General features: G+C 39.2%; 1 protein-coding gene across 1 annotated transcript in view; it reads left to right on the top strand.

Moving 5' to 3' along the window:
- Positions 1 to 20810, top strand: part of sr (zinc finger domain-containg protein striped) — a 383455-nt gene that overhangs the window by 66683 nt on the left and 295962 nt on the right. The window lies entirely within an intron of this gene.

Genomic DNA, 20810 nt, shown 5'->3' with positions numbered 1-20810 from the left:
GAAATACCCTACACCAAAAATCGGTTGCAATAAAATATCAGAAAACATCAGCACGTACGGACTGTATTGTCGTCTGAGCTAATATCGAAGGCCTTTGGTATTGACTTCAAATGTTGAATGAAAATGAAAAATCTTTTATCATAGGGATAATGTAACTACACCAACAAAAATATTGTCGTGAGGCCAAAGATTTCATGTCCTTTAAATACGAATGCCGATTACCTTGCTTACCAACGCAGACCCATTTCTCTGATATGAAGATTTTTCCCTTTTCCAAAAGTCAATAAACTTTTTAATGAAGTTGTTTTGTCCTTAGTTAAGTAATATGATTTAGAAATGGGCATTTTAACATGTAAGAAAATTTATTTCATCTAAGGTCAACGTAGCAATAATTCTTTAAAGAGCCAAAAAACTTTGAAGAAACACTTTACTTGGCTTAATGACAAGTTTTCGGATGCTGGCCAGGAAAATCACTGAAAAAAAATATTGTCAATACGCAATATCGGTTCTCCGTATATGTAACTAAGGTACATTGTTTTAATGTAAAAACAAAAAACATTTTTGATGTCAAGAACGTTCTCTTGACATGAAAATAAAACAATAATATACGGCCGTAAGTTCAGCTAGGCCGAATCTTATGTACCCTCCACCACGGATTGCGTAGAAACTTCTACGAAAGACTGTCATCCACAATGGAATTACTTGGGTTGTCTTATCTTCAAACTTCGTTTTGTTTTCTAAATTGTGAGTTAGTCCATACGTGGTATATATTAGACAAAAAAGGTATGTATAGGTACATCTACAAATAATTACGAATCGATATGGACTTTTGAACGGTACGTAGAGAGCCAGAATTGAAATATGGGGGTCGCTTATATGGGGGCTATATAAAATTATGAACTTGATATGGACCAATTTTTGTGTGATTGCGGATCGATTTTTCTGAAGTCTATATATAACTATAGACCGATATGGACCTAACGGTCATATACTGGCACAATGCACCAAATTTTAACTGACTCGGATGAAATTTGCTCCTCCAAGAGGCTCCAAAACCAAATCTCGGGATGGGTTGATATGGGGGCTACATACGATCATGGACTGATATGAACCACTTTTGGCATGGTTATTAAATATCATATACTACCACCACGTACTAAATTTAAACCAGATCGGATGAATTTTGCTTCTCCAAGAGGCACCGGAGGTCAAATCTGGGCTTCGGTTTATATGGAAGCTACACATAATTATGGACTGATATTAACCAATTCCTGCATGGTTGTTGGATACCATATACTCACATCACGTACCAAATTTCAACCGAATCGGTTGAATTTTACTCTTCCAAGGGGCTCCGGAGGCCAAATCTGGGGATCGGTTTATATGGGGGCTATATATAATTATGGACCGATTTCGACCAATTTTTGCATTGGTCTTTGAGGCCATATATTAACACCACGTACCAAATTTCAACTGAATCAGATGAATTTTGGTCTTCCAAGAGGCTCCGGAGGTCAAATCTGGTGATCGGTTTATATGGGGGCTATATATATTTATGGGCCGATGTGGACCAATTTTTGTATGGTCATTAGAGACCACATACTAACACCACGTACCAAATTTCAGCCGCATCGGATTAAATTTGCTTCTTCTAGAGGCTCCGCAAGCCAAATCGGGGGATCGGTTTATATGGGGGCTATATATAATTATGCACCGATGTGGACCAATTTTTCCATGGTTGTTAGAGACCATATACTAACACCATGTACCAAATTTCAGCCGGATCGGATGAAAGTTGCTTCTCTTAGAGGCTCCGCAAGCCAAATCGGGGGATCGGTTTATATGGGGGCTATATATAATTATGAACCGATGTGGACCAATTTTTGTATGGTTGTTAGAGACCATATACTTACACGATGTACCAAATTTCAGCCGGATCGGATGAAATTTGCTTCTCTTGGAGGATCACCAAGCCAAATTGGGGGGTCCGTTTATATGGGGGCTATACGTAAAAGTGGACCGATATGGCCCATTTGCAATACCATCCGGCCTACATCAATAGCAACTACTTGTGCCAAGTTTCAAGTCGATAGCTTGTTTCGTTCGGAAGTTAGCGTGATTTCAACAGACGGATCCTACTGGAGGAGCAAAATTCATCCGATCCGGTTGAAATTTGGTACATTGTGTTAGTATATGGTATCTAACAACCGTGCAAAAATTGGTCCATATCGGTCTATAATTATATATAGCTCCCATATAAACCGATCCGCATATTTGCTTGCGGAGCCTCCAAGAGAAGCAAATTTCATCCGATCCGGCTGAAATTTGGTACGTGGTGTTAGTATATGGTCTCTAACAACTACGCAAAAATTGGTCCATGTCGGTCCATAATTATATGTAGCCCCCATATAAACCGATCCCCAGATTTGACCTCCGGAGCCCCTTGTGAGAGCAAAGTTCACCCGATCCGGTTGAAATTTGGTACGTAGTGTTAGTATATGGTCTCTAACAACTATGCAAAAATTGGTCCATACCGGTCTTAATTATATATAACCCCTACTTAAACTGATCCCTAGATTTGACTTCGGAGCTCTTGGAGGAGCCAAATTCATCCGATCCGGTTGAAATATAGAAAATTTTGTCAAAATTTTATTGCTATACAAAATTTTGTCAAGATTTCATTTCTATAGAAAAGTTTGTCAACATTTTAGTGGTATAGAAAATTTTGTCAAAATTTTATTTCTATAGAAAATTTTGTCAAAATTTTATTTCTATAAAAAATGTTGTCACATTGAATTATATACGTATTTAATCGGCCTTTTTATACCCACCACCACAGAATGGTGTCGGGGGTATAATAAGTTTGTCATTCCGTTTGTAACACATCGAAATATCGATTTCCGACTATATAAAGTATATATATTCTTGATCAGGGAGAAATTCTAAGACGATATAGCCATGTCCGTCTGTCTTTCTGTCTGTTGTAATCACGCTACAGTCTCCAATAATTAAGCAATCGTGCTGAAATTTTGCACAAACTCGTATTTTGTCTGCAGGCTGGTCAAGTTCGAAGATGGGCTATATCGGTCCAAGTTTTGATATAGCCCCCATATAAACCGACCTCTCGATTTGGGGTCTTGGGCTTATAAAACCTTAGTTTCTATCCAATTTGCCTGAAATTGGAAATCTAGAGGTATTTTATGACCAAAGAGGTTTGCCAAAAATGGTGAGTATCGGCCCATGATTTGGTATAGCCCCCATATAGACCGATCTCCCGATTATATTTCTAGGATGTTCGATTTTAAATCAAGGCGTTATCATCGTTTTCTTGCACATGATGTTTATGATTCCTCTAAAACTCAAACAAATATGGTTCTTTTAAATCCAGAATCTGATCTAGTCTTCATAGGTAAAATCTTTGAATTTATCTTCGGGAAGTGTACTGGTTGAAGTGATCTGCTTGTCATCAAATCCCCCTGAAATTTTCACAGGAAACTATAATATTTAATTCATGGTGGTGGGTATTTAAGATTCGGCCCGGCCGAACTTACTGCTTTATATACTTGTTTTGTTTAATATATGGACTAACTTACAATTGAGAAGACGGTGTTAAGAAGTTTTAAGATACCTTGCCATCGGCAAGTGTTACCGCAACCCAAGTAATTCGGTTGTGAATGACAGTCTTTAGTACAAGTTTCTATGCAATCCATGGTGGAGGGTACATAAAATTCGGTCTGGCCGAACTTACGGCCGTTTATACTTGTTTTGTATACCATATTTTAATCCGTACAAATTTTGTCTAGTTTTTACTTAGAAAGTAGTACAAATTTGATTAGGGATTTGTGGTGTATAGTGGTCATTTTTGGTGACGAAAGCGACTTGATTTTGGGACAAGAAAGAAAAACATTGTTCAAAAATATCTCTTTAGCATTACAGCCAAAACTGGAATTGACCCAAGACCCTTAGTATGTATGACGTGCATGCTCACTATTGTACCACGCTGGCACCATATTTTCGGCAACCATCTGTATGTCATTAATAACACAATTTATGAGTGAATGCATGAATATTCATTTAAACCAATACTTCAAATAAACGAATGATGCCAGAAACAATCTTATTCACTTGTCAGTATCTGACATTTGTAAATCAAATGTCAAATTCGTAAAACCGAAAAAAAACAACTTATTTTAAAATTTCAATGAAAAGAGAGAAGTATACAATTAGATAACAACGAAGAAGAACGAAAACTCGTAGGCTGTAATGACTTCAAAGACCACCAAATAAGGTCGGACGAAATAAAAAACAAGTATGTACGGCCGCAAGTTCGGCCAGGCCGAATCTTATGTACCCACCACCATGGATTGCGTAGAAACTTCATCCACAATCGAATTACTTGGGTTGTGGTATTTTAAAACTTCTTAACATCGTTTTCTAAATTGTGATTTAGTCCATACGTGGTATATATTAGACAAAAAAGTTATGTATAGTTAAGTCTACAAATAATTACGAATCGATATGGACTTTTTGTACGTAGAGAGCCAGAATTGAAATATGGGGGTCGCTTATATGGGGGCTATATACAATTATGAACTTGATATGGACCAGTTTTTGTGTGATTGGGGATCGATTTATCTGAGGGTCATATATAACTATAGACCGATATGGACCTAGTTAAGCATGGTTGTTAACGACCATATATTAGCACAATGTACCAAATTTCAACTCACTCGGATTATAGGATTGTGGACTGATATGGACCACTTTTGGCATGGTTGTTAAATATCATATACTACCACCACGTACCAAATTTCAAGCAGATCGGATGAATTTTGCTTCTCCAAAAGGCACCGGAGGTCAAATCTGGGGATCGGTTTATATGGGAGCTATATATAATTATGGACTGATAGGAACCAATTCCTGCATGGTTGTTGGATACCATATACTAACATCACGTACCAAATTCCAACCGAATGGGAAGAATTTTGCTCTTCCAAGGGGCTCTGGAGGTCAAATCTGGGGATCGGTTTATATGGGGCCTATATATAATTATGGACCGATATCGGCCAATTTTTGCATGGGAGTTTGAGGCCATATATTAACACCACGTACCAAATTTCAACTGAATCAGATGAATTTTGGTCTTCCAAGAGGTTCCGGAGGTCAAATCTGGTGATCGGTTTATATGGGGGCTATATATAATTATGAACCGATGTGGACCAATTTTTGCGTGGTTGTTAGAGACCATATACTAACATCACGTACCAAATTTCAGCCGGATCGGATGAAATTTGCTTCTCTTAGAGGCCTCGCAAGCAAAATCGGGGTATCGCACTCAAAAAAAAGTGAACTCTCTATTTCACTAAAGCCAATTTAACTTTATTTTAGTTCATGGAATTATTATGTTTGGAGAAAGTTTCTTTTACTCTAATAATTTTTTGTGTACGTTAGTTAAATTAACTAAACCCGTGGAAAAAAATATACTCAAATGAAGCATAAAGATTAACTAAATTCGTGTCTTCCACAAAATAGTTCAGATTTTCTTTATATTTGTAAATTTTACCAAAAATGCGTCCATCATGAACTTCGTATGTCACTAAAGACTTTCTTGCAATTTTGAACTCCAAGTTTTTCCTTCCAACTACAAAATTTTCTTTAACAAGTGAAAAAACTTAGTTATGTCTAATAAATTTTCTTGAATTTGTCGAAAAATATTTACTTATTTTTATGACATCGGCGTGATGCCAACGTTTGTAATACTGTTTAGTTAAAATTTTCTACAAATATTAAAAATTTTCTAAAATTAACCGAAAGTTTTCTTCCTGGTGGGTTCACTGTTTTTTCAGTGCGGTTTATATGGGGGCTATATATAATTATGGACCGATGTGTACCAATTTTTGCATGGTTGTTAGAGACCATATACTGACACAATGTACCAAATTTCAGCCGGATCGGATGAAATTTGCTTCTCTTAGGGGCCTCGCAAGCCAAATCAGGGGATCGGTTTATATGGGGGCTATATATAATTATGGACCGATGTGGACCAATTTTTGCATGGTTGTTAGAGACCATATACTAACACCACGTACCAAATTTCAGCCGGATCGGATGAAATTTGCTTCTCTTAGAGGCCTCGCAAGCCAAATTTTGGGGTCCGTTTATATGGGGGCTATACGTAAAAGTGGACCGATATGGCCCATTTGCAATACCATCCGACCTACATCAATAACAATTACTTGTGCCAAGTTTCAAGTCGATAGCTTGTTTCGTTCGGAAGTTAGCGTGATTTCAACAGACGGACGGACGGACGGACGGACGGACGGACGGACATGCTCAGATCGACTCAGAATTTCACCACGACCCAGAATATATATACTTTATGGGGTCTTAGAGCAATATTTCGATGTGTTACAAACGGAATGACAAAGTTAATATACCCCCCATCCTATGGTGGTGGGTATAAAAAAATAGAAAATTTAGTTTTTACTTTTTGGGTTTCTCTTAAAAACCATCAGGAAAAAAAATCCAAACGAACCCCTTCTTAAAATATGACACACAATGATGATTGGTTGGTCTAACGATTTTCATAGATGATGTTTTTGTTGTTTGCTCTTTTGCTATGGTATGAAATGGCAAATGATGTAACCATGTAAAATGTCAGAAGCAAACATCAAAATGGCAATGTTCAAAACTTAAATTTGAAGAGGCGTTCCAAATGACTGTCTCGTGTCAAGTTAAAATTTTACCTTTTTCGGAAGCAAAAACAAGAAATAGAAGAAAATGGTCAACAAAATAAAGACAACTATTGTATAGAGAAATAACAACTAAATGTATGGAATAAAAATTTACATGAGAGATAGGGATAGGGAAAAATTTACCATATAAGTACATATGTAAATAGCAGTCGCCATATAAATCGCTATCCAGAGACAATTTCATGAGATTCCTGGATACATTTTCGTAGGGAAGGAGGTGTTTTTAATATCTCCTAAAAGTATGGCATTGGTTATCACGATTAAGGCTTTAGACAAGTTCAATGCTAGGTTAGGTTTGGTGCAGTAGCAGCCAGATATTCCTGGCCCACTTAAACTATTTTTCAGTCCATTGTGATAGCGCATTGGTGAACTACTCTCTTATCAATAATGCGTCGTTCATAATATAAATTTAAAGGGAGATACGGTCAAAATTTGGTCAATATAAACTTGACGTATTTCTTTCAATTTTGCATTTAAAAAACCTGAACACTCCTCATTTTGAAGGTGTGTGTGTAGAATGTTGCTCCTATTTTGATTTTGGAATTCACTCTTCAGTTCTCAAAATGCCGTCCAAGCAAGAAGAGCAGCGTATCAAAATTTTGCTCGCGCATCGCGAAAATCCGAGCTACTCGCACGCAAAGCTGGCAAAATCGCTAAAAGTTGCCAAATCGACCGTTACAAATGTAATTAAAGTGTTTGGGGAACGTTTGTCGACAGCCAGGAAGTCTGGATCGGGGGGAAATCGAAAACCGGAAGCCGCTGAGACGACAAAGAGAGTTGCCGGTAGTTTCAAGCGAAACCCTAACCTCTCTCTCCGAGATGCTGCAAATAAGCTGGATGTATCGTCTACAACCGTGCATCGAGCCAAAAAACGAGCCGGACTATCGACTTACAAGAAGGTAGTGACTCCAAATCGCGATGATAAACAAAATACGACGGCCAAAGCGCGATCCCGGAGGCTGTACACGACGATGCTGACGAAGTTTGACTGCGTGGTAATGGACGACGAAACCTACGTCAAAGCCGACTACAAGCAGCATCCGGGATAGGAGTTTTATACGGCAAAAGGAAGGGGAAAGGTAACAGATATTTTCAAGCACATAAAACTGTCAAAGTTCGCAAAGAAATATCTGGTTTGGCAAGCCATCTGTACCTGTGGCTTGAAAAGCAACATTTTCATAGCTTCCGGGACTGTCAACCATGAAATTTACGTGAAAGAGTTTTTGAATAAACGTCTGCTGCCTTTCCTGGAGAAACACGGTTGTTCCGTACTGTTTTGGCCGGATTTGGCATCTTGCCATTACGGTAAAAAGGCCATGGAGTGGTACGCCGCCAACAACGTGCAAGTGGTTCCCAAGGACAAGAACCCTCCCAACACGCCAGAGCTCCGCCCAATCGAGAAATACTGGGCTATTGTCAAGCGGAACCTAAAGAAGACCAAAAAACTGCTAAGGACGAGCAGCAGTTCAAGGCAAACTGGCTTTCTGCGGCGAAGAAAGTGGACAAGGTGCTGTACAAAATCTGATGGCAGGTGTCAAGCGTGAGGATTTGGAAAAGCGAAAGCCTAACTGAATATTTTTCCTGAATTTTGTACTAATTGAACTTGAAAAAGAAATTTAATTTGATTTTTTAAATAAACGATTTCACCGATTTACGCGTTTTCCCTTGACCAAATTTTGACCGTATCACCCTTTATACACTCATGGAAAAAATCATGCACGGCGTGCTCATTTCAAAACGATTCGTTCATGGAAGTGAATCAACACACATGTGGTGTCAAACGGATAATAGGAGATGTCAATCTGACAACAATAAAATGACACCATGCGTTGTCAAATCAACAACCAACGTTCATGATCTGAAAACGTTATGGTTACGAATTTATAAACAAAATTTAAAGAAAAAAAATCTCCGCTACCGTGACTCGAACCTGTGTTTTCTGCACAATACGTGTACGCCTTAGCATATTGCACCACCGAAGAGTTGCCATAATAACGACGATTATTTTAAGACTTTTCATGGCTAAATTGTGAACATTCCGTTTTGATTTTTTGTGAACGTTTCCGTTTCATTTTGTCAACGTTCGTTCACGACTGTGGAACGTAATTTTTATACCCTCCACCATAGGATGGGGGGTATATAACCGTGGTCATTCCGTTTGTAATACATCGAAATATTGCTCTAAGACCCCATAAAATATTCTGGGTCGTGGTGAAATTCTGAGTCGATCTGAGCATGTCCGTCCGTCCGTCCGTCTGTTGAAATCACGCTAACTTCCGAACGAAACAAGCTATCGACTTGAAACTTGGCACAAGTAGTTGTTATTGATGTAGGTCGGATGGTATTGCAAATGGGCCATATCGGTCCATATTAACGTATAGCCCCCAAATAAACGGACCCCCAAATTTGGCTTGCGAGGCCTCTAAGAGAAGTAAATTTCATCCAATCCGTCTGAAATTTTATACATGGTGTAAGTATATGGCCTCTAACAACCATGCAGAAATTGGTTCACATCGGTCCATAATTAATATATGTAGCGCCCATATAAACGGACCCCCAAATTTGGCTTGCGAGGCCTCTAAGAGAAGCAAATTTCATCCGATCTGGCTGAAATTTGGTACATGGTGTTAGTATATGGTCTCTATAAACCATGCAAAAATTGGTCCACATCGGTCCATAATTATATATAGCCCCCATATAAACCGATCCCCCGATTTGGCTTGCAGAGCCTCTAAGAGAAACAAATTTCATCCGATCCGGCTGAAATTTGGTACATGGTGTTAGTATATGGTTTCTATAAACCATGCTAAAATTGGTCCACATCGGTCCATAATTATATATAGCCCCCATATAAACTGATCACCAGATTTGATCTCCGTAGCCTCTTGGAAGACCAAAATTCATCTGATTCAGCTGAAATTTGGTACGTGATGTTAATATATGCCCTCAGACACCCATGCACAAGTAGGTCGAAATCGGTCCATAATTATATATAGGCCCCGTATAAACCGATCCCCATATTTGACCTCCGGAGCACCTTGGAAGAGCAAAATTCTTCCCATTCGGTTGAAATTTGGTACGTGATGTTAGTATATGGTATCCAACAACCATGCAGGAATTGGTGCCTATCAGTTCGTAATTATATATAGCTCCCATATAAACCGATCGCTAGATTTGACCTCCGGTCCATTTTGGAGAAGCAAAATTCATCCGATCTGGTTGAAATTTGGTACGTGGTGGTGGTATATGATATTTAACAAACATGCCAAAAGTGGTCCATATCAGTCCATAATTATTTATAGCCCCCATATAAACCGATCCCCAGATTTGGTTTTGGAGCCTCTTGGAGGAGCAAATTTCATCCGAGTGAGTTGAAATTTGTGGATGACAGTCTTTCGTAGAAGTTTCTACGCAATCCATGGTGGAGGGTACATAAGATTCGGCCTGGCCGAACTTACGGCCGTATATGGTTAGGTTAGGTGGCAGCCCGACGTATCAGGCTCACTTAGACTATTCAGTCTATTGTGATACCACATTGGTGAACTTCTCTCTTATCACTGAGTGCTGCCCGATTCCATGTTAAGCTCAATGACAAGGGACCTCCTTTTTATAGCCGAGTCCGAACGGCGTTCCACATTGCATTGAAACCACTTAGAGAAGCTTTGAAACCCACAGAAATGTCACCAGCATTACTGAGGTGGGATAATCCACCGCTGAAAAACTTTTTGGTGTTCGGTCGAAGCAGGAATCGAACCCACGACCTTGTGTATGCAAGGCGGGCATGCTAAGCATTGCACCACGGTGGCCGTATATACTTGTTTCTATTAGTGTACGGACAATAATGCCCGTATCCAACTTTTCGAGGCATTTCCTAGATATTGGCCGCAGTATAAACTTGTTAATATGATCGATAACACATTTATCGATATTTTTGTTATCGCCAACAATTCGTACACATTTTTATACCCACCACCATAGAATGGTGACGGGGGTATAATAAGTTTGTCATTCCGTTTGTAACATATTGAAATATTGACTTCTTGATCAGGGAAAAATTCTAAGACGATATAACAATGGCCGTCTGTCTATCTGTTGTAATCAGTCTATTCAATAATGAAGCAATAGTGCTGCAATTTTGCACAAAGTCGTCTTTTGTCTGCAGGCAGGTCAAGTTTGAAGATGGGCTACATCGGCCCAGTTTATTTATTTATTTATTCATTATTAAGTTACAATTGAAATTGATAACTTAAATGGCTTAATGGCTATGACAACTAAGGTCTTAAGCTCACACGGTGTATTTATTACATTTATTCTTTGTAATTATGGATAATTCTTTGTTTTATAGATAATTATACAATGATGTGTCTTTCAAAAATTTTAAGATTTTAGTTAAATTTAGGAACTTTTTTAAATTTAGGAATTGAAATAATTTCGAGTGGATCGCAATTGTGAAAAATTGTGTTTCTAATGGTATCAAATTTAGGGCAATAACATAAAAGATGTTCCAATAGCAATGAATACGGTATATCACACTCGCATATCACCGGCCCAGTTTTTGATATAGTCCCCATATAAACCGACCTCCAGATTTGGGGTCTTGTGTCAAAAATTGTGAGTATCGGTCCATATTTTGGTATAGCCCCCATATAGATCGATCTCCCTATTTTACTTTTTGGACTTCTAGAATCAGTAGGTTTTATCCAATTTGCCTGAAAATGAAAATCTAGAGGTATTTTACGACCACAAAGAGGTGTGCCAAAATGATGAGTATCGGTCCATGTTTTGTATAGCCCCCATATAGACCGATCTCCCGATTTTACTTCTTGGTCCTCTAGATTCAGTAGGTTTTATCCAATTTATCCGGGAGCCACCGATGTGCAATGCTTAGCATGCCCGCCCTGCATACACACTAACGAGGGTTAGATTCCTGCTTCGACCGAACACCAAAAAGTTTTTCAGCGGTGGATTATCCCACCTCAGTAATGCTGGTGACATTTCTGAGGGTTTCAATGCTTCTCTAAGTGGTTTCACTGCAATGTGGAACGCCGTTCGGACTCAGCTATAAAAAGGAGGTCCCTTGTCATTGAGCTTAACATGGAATCGGGCAGCACTCAGTGATAAGAGAGAAGTTCACCAAAGTGGTATCACAATGGACTGAATAGTCTAAGTGAGCCTGATACATCGGGCTGCCACCTAACCTAACCAATTAGCCTGAAATTGGAAATCTAGAGGTATTTTAGAACCATAAAGAGGCGCGTCAAAAATGGTGAGTAACGGTCCATATTTTGGTATAGCACCCATATAGACTGATCTCCCGATTTTACTTCTTGGGCTTATAGAAACCGTAGTTTTTATCCAATTTGCATAAAATTTAAAATCTAAAATTATTTTAAGACCTTATAGAGGTGCGCCTAACATTGGAAATCTATAGGTATTGTAGGGCCACAAATACATGTACCGAAAATGGTGAGTATCGGTAAATGTTTTGGTCTAGACCTCATATAGACCGATTTCCCGATTTGACTCCTAGAAACCGTAATTTTTATCTGATTTGCCTGAAATTGTAAATATACCGTATTTTTAGACTCACAAAAACGTGTATCGGATTGAGATTTTATCGGTCCATTTGGGAAGGCCTCCATATAGACAGATTTCACGTCTTGAGGGTATAGAAGGCGCTCTGATCATGAAAATTGCTTGAAACTAAATGTAAAATTTCCACATTTTACTTCTCGTAATCATTTAAATTAAGGGGGTGAAAATCTACAGATTCTAGATTCCAAATCAAGGCGTTATTTCACATTTTCTTGCACATTTACAAGAGATGTTAATGATTCCTCTAAAACGCAAACAAAAATGGTTCTTATAAATTCAGAATCTAATATCGTCTTCATAGGTAAAATCTTTAAATTTATCTTCGAGAAGTGAACTGCTTTGTTTGGGAGAATATCTGTCATCAAATCCCCCTGACATTTCAAAGGTAACTGTTATATTTAATTCATGGTGGTGGGTATTTAAGATTCGGCCCGGCCCGGCCGAACTTACTGCTGTATATACTTGTTTGTTTTGTGTTTGGTAAAAGTTGCAATTATGCAAGGCAGGTATGCATGTAATAGGTATCTCTTGTAATAGGTTCATCTCATTGGCCGTTCATTAAACCTCTTTATTGGCGGAAAACCTCTTATGATATCTTTGGAATAGAAAAAGTCCGATTTGCCACAAAGATGACCCTTGTGCTGATCGACTCCTGGACCGTAACCCGTGGGCAATTTTCAAACTTTAACGTAAACTTTTGGACCCTGAAATTGATATTTTTTCATATTCGTAATAGGTATCTGATACGGTAACACTCAAATTAAAAATTATTTTGTATAGCTCGAACCACTCGACGTTGTAGTTGATAACCTAATGGATGGGGTCGACATTGTTCTTTTAGAAATACGTAATAGGTACTTGATACGGTGACACTCAAACTATTAAAATGAAAACACATGGCGCTGAATTTGACAACCTAGTGATTTGCGTCGCATGTTTTTCATACTCGGAGTTCGTAATATGTATCTTATCTTCGTTACGTTATTCTCTTTTTACACCCACCACCATAGGATGGGGGGTATATTAACTTTGTCATTCCGTTTGTAACACATCGAAATATTGCTCTAAGACCCCATAATGTATATATATTCTGGGTCGTGGTGAAATTCTGAGTCGATCTGAGCATGTCCGTCCGTCCGTCCGTCTGTTGAAATCACGCTAACTTCCGAACGAAAAAAGCTATCGACTTGAAACTTGGCGCAAGTAGTTGTTATTGATGTAGGTCGGATGGTATTGCAAATGGGCCATATCGGTCCACTTTTACGTATAGCCCCCATATAAACGGACCCCAAAATTTGGCTTGCGAGGCCTCTAAGAGAAGCAAGTTTCATCCGATCCGGCTGAAATTTGGTACATGGTGTTGGTATATGGTCTCTAACAACCATGCAAAAATTGGTCCACATCGGTCCATAATTATATATAGCCCCCATATAAAACGATCCCCCGATTTGGCTTGCGAGGCCCCTAAGAGAAGCAAATTTCATCCGATCCGGCTGAAATTTGGTACATGGTGTCAGTATATGGTCTCCAACAACCATGCAAAAATTGGTCCACATCGGTCCATAATTATATATAGCCCCCATATAAACCGATCCCCCGATTTGGCTTGCGAGGCCTCTAAGAGAAGCAAATTTCATCCGATCCGGCTGAAATTTGGTACATGGTGTTAGTATATGGTCTTTAACAACCATGCAAAAATTGGTCGACATCGGTCCATAATTATATATAGCCCCCACATAAACCGATCCCCCGATTTGGCTTGCGAGGCCTCTAAGAGAAGCAAATTTCATCCGATCCGGCTGAAATTTGGTACATAGTGTTAATATGTCTCTAGCAACCATGCAAAAATTGGTCCACATCGGTCCATAATTATATATAGCCCCCATATAAACCGATCCCCCGATTTGGCTGGCGAGGCCTCTAAGGGAAGCAAATTTCATCCGATCCGGCTGAAATTTGGCACATAGTGTTAATATATGGTCTCTAACAACCATGCAAAAATTGGCCCACATCGGTTCATAATTATATATAGCCCCCATATAAACCGATCACCAGATTTGATCTCCGGAACCTCTTGGAAGACCAAAATTCGTCTGATTCAGTCGAAATTTGGTACGTGGTGTTAATATATGGCCTCAAACTCCCATGCAAAAATTGGTCGATATCGGTCCATAATTATATATAGGCCCCATATAAACCGATCCCCAGATTTGACCTCCAGAGTCCTTGGAAGAGCAAAATTCTTCCCATTCGGTTGGAATTTGGTACGTGATGTTAGTATATGGTATCCACCAACCATGCAGGAATTGGTTCCTATCAGTCCATAATTATATATAGCTCCCATATAAACCGATCCCCAGATTTGACCTTCGGTGCCTTTTGGAGAAGCAAAATTCATCCGATCTGCTTGAAATTTGGTACGTGGTGGTAGTATATGATATTTAACAACCATGCCAAAAGTGGTCCATATCAATCCATAATCGTACATAGCCCCATATAAACCGATCCCGAGATTTGGTTTTGGAACCTCTTGGAGGAGCAAATTTCATCCGAGTGAGTTGAAATTTGGTACATTGTGCTAATATATGGTCGTTAACAACCATGCCTAACTAGGTCCATATCGGTCTATAGTTATATATGGCCCTCAGATAAATCGATCCCCAATCACACAAAAATTGGTCCATATCAAGTTCATAATTGTATATAGCTCCCATATAAGCGACCCCCATATTTCAATTCTGGCTCTCTACGTACAAAAAGTCCATATCGATTCGTAATTATTTGTAGACTTAACTATATATAACTTTTTTGTCTAATATATACCATGTATGGACTAAATCACAATTTAGAAAACGATGTTAAGAAGTTTTAAGATACCACAACCCAAGTAATTCGATTGTGGATGACAGTCTTTCGTAGAAGTTTCTACGCAATCCATGGTGGTGGGTACACGCAAAAAAATAATTCTTTCCTCCCAAACGAAATTTTAGACAAACAAAGTTCGTTTCTCATTTGCTTTTCGCTGTAAGGAAGTGTATTTGGAAGAAAAGTATATACTTTTTGTGATAAACGTTTATTCTTTTCCAGGATGTAAAAACAAATTCATAAAGACTAGCTCAAAAACAAAAACATTATTTTCTTGCTAATTGCATTGTCCCTCACATCTTTCTCACATCCACGAGGATTTTTAGTTCTTAACACCTTTTCCTGTAATACCAACAATGTAGAAGAAATTATACGATTTTATAAATTTTTAAAATTTTTTTACCTTTCGCCTGGACGGAGAATCGAACCGCGGACCATGCACATTGTAAGCCAACACACTAACCACTGAGCTATGTACCTGTTATCGTCATCAATAGATAAATATCCATATAAGTTATATTTATATAGCATAGCTTGCGGCGCCCACGAACCGAATAAACAAAGTTTATTTAACAGAAACAAACATTTAGTTTGGCACCGTGGAGCAGTGGTAGCTACGTCCGACTCTCATGCCAAGGGTCGTGGGTTCGATCCCTGCTTCGGCCAAAGTTTTTTTTTTGCTTTTGTTTTTTTTTACATATATTCCAGATATATTCGGAAGATTCCGAAAAAATGTTCAACATTACATTGTACTATATTAAATTTTGAACTGTAAAATGTGTCTTATTAAAGACCTAAAGTCAGAAAAGAACAGTGTTTGATATAAACGAAATGGACTGTGTTGTTATTTCAAAAATAACTTTTTTTATTGAAAAAATAAAAATTTTGTAACAAACGAATTTTTTTGGTGATAAAAGTTTAAAATTTTCGAAGCAATTCAAAAAACTCTAACAAAAGAAAAACGTTTTCGGTACACGTTTTCCAAACGTTTTTTTTCTTTGCGTGTACATAAGATTCGGCCTGGCCGAACTTGCGGCCGTATATACTTGTTTTTATTTTGATTTCTACCATTATTTCGCCTGATTTGTTCTCTGACCTTCGTAATATCTTTAGAAACCATTCGAAATTCTATCATTAACACACATCCATAGAAAACAAGCCTCTTAACTATGTTTACCAATAAATTTTACACCATTTCCATTCATCTCAAGTACGAACTGCCCACGTGCATTCGCTACGTTCATCTTTCGATATCACAAAACTGTCATCTAAGGCACGCGTCCAATGTTTTTGTTTTATTTGTATCTAAGAAAAAAAAGCGCCAAAATTCATTAACGAACTGCCACCAGTACCAGCGATAATGAAATGAAAAAAATTATGATATCGAAAAATCCACAAAAACTGATTAAAATTAAAATAAATACATCTACAAAGCTATGCAAACTAATTTTAAGCGTACGGATGTTGGTTTTTGTTTCTTCTTCTTCTACGACTTCTTCCAATGACAGTGGCAACCCCATATATTTATGTGCAATATTCTCCGTCATCAGTAACCAATGTCGTCATTCGGAAATCCGTAGGTGTCACAGATTCAAGTTGAAAATCAAATTCAAACTTCATTTCAAATTACTAAAGATGCCCACACATTTGTTTTTGAAAAATTCACTATACGGCTGGCAGGCTGTCACGGTGTCTACCTCACTTAGGCTTTAGTTGAGCACCTTTAATTAAATACTGGGTAACCTTAAAAAAAAAAAATAAAAAACTAAAACAGATCGTATTATGTTTTTTTTTGCTGTCTTTTATGAATGAAAATTATCGACGAAATGTATGAATGAATTTTGTGGTGTTAATCAATGAAATTGAATGGAAAAGTATTTTTTGCTTTTTTTTATAAAGTAAACAAAACTCAAGACAAATCATATATCGATTGAGGCCTAAGGTGGACAACTTCTGCTGCCAAGAAACTACAGAAGCCGCTAATCAATGGCCGCCGCTTATGAGTCGATTGTAAAAACAAACAACAGTCGTGGGCCTTTGATAATACCACGTGTCTAGAGTGCCGCCGCATTTGCATTCAATCAATGGTGCATGACGTTAGTCAAGGAACCACCACTATGACCTGAATGCATTCATAAAAATAAAATTGCAGTAATCTTGGTTTGACTTGGCATTGTAGCAGCTACCACTGTTGTAGATACATTCGAGCAGTATTACCAACACCTACCATTGGACCAGAGAGTGAAAATTCATTCCTCATGTAATGTTATCATATCAGGGCTGATTTTATTTTTCCAAAATTGTAAATTGGAACAGTGAAAGGATTCGAAAAATGTCTAACAAAGACAGAAAATAGGGTCGAGGATTATGTCCCCTTTTGGAGTAGAAATTTGAAACACAATACTGAAGCGTACTGAACGCAGGGTGGACATGTATGGTTTGGTGCCCACTCTAAGTCTTAGTTATGAAGCTATAGGTTTGGTCTCAGTTGGGGAATTAGCCACCCGAAGGTCTCAATGGTGGAGCCGTAATCTCGAAGGTTTTAGTAGAGGAATAAAAGTTCCATGGACCCGAAAGTCTGTAAGCTTGTAGGCCTTAATGGTGGAATGTGCTATAGACACGAAAGTCTTAGTGGTGAAGAAGGTCTCCGGAAGAGACCCTTAGGCTCTAATTTTTCAGAGGAGAATAAAAACCAGCGAAAGTCTCAGCAAGGAAACAGTAGACCCGGAAGTCTTAGCGGTGAAGATGTAGGCATGAAGGACCCAGTGGTGGAACTGTAACCCCTAAGGTCTCAGGAAGGGATCTGTAGGTTAGGTTAGTTTAGGTGGCAGCCCGATGTATCAGGCTCACTTAGACTATTCAGTCCATTGTGATACCACATTGGTGAACTTCTGTATGCTCTAAGAATTATAGTCCTGTAGCTCTCAGTAGGGGAATAGTAGGCCCGAATAATGTTTGGCCATATACCGATATTTTATTAATTGATGGCGATATTATAATGAAATGGACATTTGAATACGTTTTCGTAAGTAAGTAAGAGTGAATGGACATGAAGTTGTTATCAAGAAAGATCTTAAATATCTGGAAGTCTCTTCAGATAGCAAAATTTATTTGCCAAAGTAGGGTTGCCGAAATCCAGGAATTGGCGCCGTACATTCCGGGATTTGTCGGGACAAGCAAAAGCAGTCACATTTGAGTTTCAATTTTATATAATAATTTTATTTTTATCGTTATAAAGTCCATCATTTTCATCATATTGTGAAATTCCTAAATATGTTAGAGCCTCTGAATCTTACTTCCCAGATGGAAAGTTGAAAGCCTAAGCTCATATTTACTGGCATATTACTATCGGAATATATTTTTAGATCCATGGTAAACAAACATTGGTTTCGCGGTGACAATCGATACTGTGAATTTGGACATCGCCATGGACATAGACCTTGAATTTTGAATGTGCCCTGCCAAAAATTTTGAATGTGACATTTTGGTATTTCTTGGACCAAATGCTTTCATTTTCATTTGGGTAGATTTCCCATCCCAGGTGGCGATATATAGTGTTACTTAAGAGTTACCGTGGTGCAGTGGTTGTTGTTGTAACAGTTTTTAATGTAGTTTCATCCATTTTGTTCTATGCTTGTGTATTTCAGCTGGTAGCCAGATCAAGGAACTCTGCGACAAGGATGGGGTGTGTTCAGAGTGATCTGGTAGTGAGACGGGTAGGCTTAACTGGGCAAGCAAAAAGGTGACGAGTGTCATGTGGCCCTTGATTACAGATGGGACACACGTCAGCTACGCTGCTATCAATCACTGATAAGTATGAATAGAGGCGGCTGCACTTGGCTGATCTTAGTTTGGCCAAAACTACCCTGGTCTGCCGTGGGAGGTCTCTCTCCTCCAGTGCTATGGGTGGCGGACGGACTCCGAGAACAGGATTAACCTTGTAGCTTCTCATCGCTTCAGCTACATGAATCCTGTTCAGACCTATCTGGTATGCTGATCTAGAGGCTCTCTTTTGTAACGCTGGATCTCGGGCTCTAGAAGGTGAAGATCAACCCTTACATTCCTGGGTGGAGGTTGTCTATCCACAAAATGGTGATTCGGATGACAACTTCGATGGCAACCCAAGAGGTACTGCTTTGACAACATGTAATTGTGTCGACGCACTGGGATGATCTTGGTCTCTGCATAAAGGTGATCCAGGGGTGTACTACGGAGACATCCTGTTGCGGTTCTAAGGGCAGCGTTCTGACAGGTCTATATGTTAGGTTAGGTTAGGTTAGGTTATGTGGCAGCCCGATGTATCAGGCTCACTTAGACTATTCAGTCCATTGTGATACCACAGTGGTGAACTTCTCTCTTATCACTGAGTGCTGCCCGATTCCATGTTAAGCTCAATGACAAGGGACCTCCTTGTTATAGCCGAGTCCGAATGGCGTTCCACATTCCAGTGAAACCACTTAGAGAAGCTTTGAAACCCTCAGAAATGTCACCAGCATTACTGAGGTGTGATAATCCACCGCTGAAAAACGTTTTGGTGATCGTTCGTAACAGGAATCGAACCCACGACTTTGTGTATGCAAGGCGGGCATGCTAACCATTGCACCACGGTGGCTCCCAGGTCTATATGTTATTCCACTGTGTATCGCTCGTTTGAGGTGTCCACACTGGCGCTGCATAGTTTACCACTGACCGGCCAATTGCCTTATATGTAGTTAACAAGGTTTCTTTGTCCGCACCCCAAGTGCTGCCGGCAAGCGACTTGAGGACTTTGTTCCTACCGCAGAGCTTACCACAAATTGCATTGGCATGGGCGGACGACTTAAAAAGGTTTCGCCATCGACTCTGACATTCAACTGCTTGCGTTCATCCGCCTTCCATGTAGTGAATAGTGTGACTGAGGATTTCGTGGGAGATATCCTCATATTTCTTGCAATGAAATAACTGGTAAGATAAGCGAGGTAGACATTCAATCGATCGCATATGTCACCAACAATGGGCCCGGATGCCATGATTGTTCAATCGTCTGCATATGACACAATCTCGACGCCGTCAGGAGGGGGTGGAATCGAGGACAGGTAGAGGTTAAACAGTGCCGGAGATATCACCCCGCCCTGGGGAACTCCCTGTTTAACTCTACGGGGTTTTAACTTATTGTTCCTGAATTCCACGTACGACTGGCGTCCACACATATAATTCAGAACCCAACGCTTTGTTCCTGCCGGTAGGGACGTATTCTCGATGTGCTCGAATAATGCGGCATGGTTGACCGTATCGAACGCTTTCGATGGTCAAGCGCCATGAGGACGGACCGTCCTATGACACGGCTTGGGCTGATTCAGTCTCCTATTGATATGTGTCGAAATGTCATGTAAGGCTGTCGTCGTACTGTGTACATTACGGAATTCATGTTGATGGTGGGCAGCTGGAAAATTCTCCACAAGGCTGGGGAGGAGTAGTGACTCAAGTGTCTTGGCTACTGGCGAGAGAAGGGATATCGGTCTGTACGATTCACTTTTACTCGAATCTTTGCCTGGCTTCAGTAGTGGAATCAATCTTTCCATCGCGTATAATGAGTGATTCCAAGGACAAATTGAG

The sequence above is a fragment of the Haematobia irritans genome, chromosome 1, assembly GCF_050003625.1.
Source record: "Haematobia irritans isolate KBUSLIRL chromosome 1, ASM5000362v1, whole genome shotgun sequence".
Taxonomy (NCBI): Eukaryota; Metazoa; Arthropoda; class Insecta; order Diptera; family Muscidae; genus Haematobia; species Haematobia irritans.
Note: the sequence above shows the minus strand (reverse complement) of the source record. Positions and strands in the feature narration are given on the sequence as shown.